Below are 2,776 nucleotides of genomic sequence, written 5' to 3'. Positions count from 1 at the left end.
GTGCCAATCTTGTGTGAATCCTCTGAAAAGCTAATTACTTGCATATCACAGCATCTTCTTCCTGTCGGTTAAATTTCGTGTCTGTAGCACGTCATCTTCGTGGTGTAGCAATTTTAATGGCCAGTAGTGTGCTAACGGTCGCTCGAAAGATGGTACGACAGTGCTCTTATCGATAAACGCTGCTGCTGCCATTCACGGGCAGGCAAACGAGCAACTTAGTGACGCCAGTAAATCATTCAAGAAACCGCCAAGGCAAGATGTGAAGCAATAACGGCACGAATATGAGCCGCGCACGGCTCACAGTTTTTGCTTGAAATTCACTTGTGTTAACTCTTAACTTCAGTCCAGTTGGTCTCTCACCTTTTGTTTCCTTAAAAGAAGAAGTCGTGCAAACTTTGAAAGATGGCAATTTTCTATTACAACACACGGATGTAACAAATGCGATTAGAAAATTTACACTGAAGTACCAATGAAACTGCTACAGGCATGGGTATTCAAATACAGAGATGTGTAAACAGGCAGAACACGGCTCTGCGATCGGCAACGCCTATATAAGACAACAAGCGTGTGGTACAGCTGTTAGATCGGTTACGGCTGCTACACTGGCAGGTTGTCAAGATTAAAGTAAATTTGAGCATGGTGTTACAGTCGGCGCCCAAGCGATAGGACACAGCATCTGCGAGGCAGCGATGAAGTGGGGATTTTCCCGCACGACCATTTCATGAGTGTACCGTGAATGTCAAGAATCCTGTAAAATATCGAATTTCCGACATCGCTGCTGCTGGAAAAAGATCCTGCAAGAACGGGACCAACGACGACTGAAGAGAATCGTTCAACGCGACAAAAGTGCAACTCTTCCGCAACCTGCTGCAGATTTCAATGCTGGGCCATCAACAAATCTCAGCGTGCGGGACCATTCAACATCATCGACATGGGCTTTCGGAGCCGAAGGCCCACTTGTGTAGCCTTGATGACTGCACGATACAAAGCTTTATGCCTCGTCTGTTCCCATCAACACCGACATTGGACACTTGATGACTGGAAACATGTTGCGTGGTCGGACCACTCTCGTTTCAAATTGTATCGAACAGATGCAGGTGTACAGGTATGGAGACAGTCTCATGAATCCGTGGACCCTGCGTGTCACCAGTGGACTGTTTAAGCTGGTGGAGGCTCTGTAATGGTGTGGAGCGTGTGCAGCTGGAGTGATATGGGACGCTTGATACGTCTAGATATACAGATGACACGTAAGTAAGCATCCAGTCTGCTCATCTGCATCCATTTATGTCCACTGTGCACTTGGGCAATTCCAGCAAGACAATTCGAAGACACCAAAGCTCCAGAATGCTACAGAGTGGCTCTTATGAGTTTAAACACTTCCGCTGGCCACCAAACTCCCCAGACATGAACATGATTGAGAATATCTGCGATGCCTTGCAACGTGCTGTTCTGAAGAGATCTCCAGCCGCTCGTACTCTTACGGATTTACCGACAACCCTGCAGGATTCATGGTGTCAGTTCCCTCCAGCACTATCTCAGGCGATAGTCGAGTCCATGCCACATCTTGTTGCGACACTTCTGCGTGCTCGCGGGGGCCCTAAAGGCAACAGCCTTGCCGCAGTGGTTACACCGGTTCCCGTGAGGTCACCGAAGTTAAGCGCTGTCGGGCGTGGTCGGCACTTGGATGGGTGACCATCCAGGCCGCCATGCGCTGTTGCCATTTTTCGGGGAGCACTCAGCCTAGTGATGCCAATTGAGGAGCTACTCGACCGAATAGTAGTGGCTTCAGTCAAGAATGCCATCTTACGACCGGGAGAGCGGTGTGCTGACCCCACGCTCCTCCTATCTGCATCCTCCTCCGAGGATGACTCGGCGGTCGGATGGTCCCGGTAGGCCACCCGTGGCCTGAAGACGGACTGCGGGGGCCCTAAACGATATTAGACATGTGTACCAGTTTCTTTGGCTCTTCAGTGTATATTCCTTAGTTGTTACCACTCATAATTCGCGGTTTTGGATTCAGAATATCCCTGTGAACCAGCCGGTGAGAATATGTTTCCAATTCTGATGCGAGTTGTCACAAAACAATACGTCGGACGCTGTTAACGGCCATCATACTTTATTTAAAACAGTAAAACATCGCATCCTGGTACCGATTATCGGTGCTACTCTATAGACAAGGCGTATGGAATCGACGCTTTTGGGTAGTTGTAGTGTTTTCAGTCCCGTTTCTATAGCTGCTATACTGTGGGGATGAATGTTAGTTGACAGCATGTTAGTGACTGTGTGTTTCCTCACTTGTTTTGCTTTGCTGCACGCAGTGAAGCTTTGCAGTGCGGCATAACGAACACATGAGCAGTGCTGAAATCTTATAATCATGGATTGAGTGGTATTCCTTATCATTTTGGCACTTATGTAAGCACATGCTATGACAATTCTCTTTCGTATCTCGTGCAAATAGTAAATATTCGCCGAATACGGCGTATCCATATAACGTGCCATTGACATGTAAACACCATTCGACGGTTTCACAATACAACACTCATAGGAACGGTAAGACTAGTATCGTCGAATCAAGCGAATGTGAATGATGTATTCCTTCGAAGAACAATTCTATATGCGTTTCATTTACGGAGAATGCCAACGAAATTCAGTGAGAGCTAGAGACTTATATGCTCCTATACTACAACGAAGCAAGTTACGTCTTCAAATAGTATATCCTTCACAATCAGGTCTTAGTGAAGTTAAATTAATATTGGCAGTACCTTCCTCATTCGTG

General features: G+C 46.9%; 1 pseudogene; it reads left to right on the top strand.

Moving 5' to 3' along the window:
* The first annotated feature begins 1,602 nt into the window (after nucleotides 1–1,602).
* Nucleotides 1,603–1,720, top strand: LOC124546210 (annotated as a pseudogene).
* The last annotated feature ends 1,056 nt before the right edge of the window (nucleotides 1,721–2,776 follow it).

This window comes from Schistocerca americana, chromosome 8, assembly GCF_021461395.2.
Source record: "Schistocerca americana isolate TAMUIC-IGC-003095 chromosome 8, iqSchAmer2.1, whole genome shotgun sequence".
Classification (NCBI taxonomy): domain Eukaryota; kingdom Metazoa; phylum Arthropoda; class Insecta; order Orthoptera; family Acrididae; genus Schistocerca; species Schistocerca americana.
The sequence above is the reverse complement of the archived record's forward strand: the minus strand, read 5'-3'. Positions and strand labels throughout refer to the sequence as shown.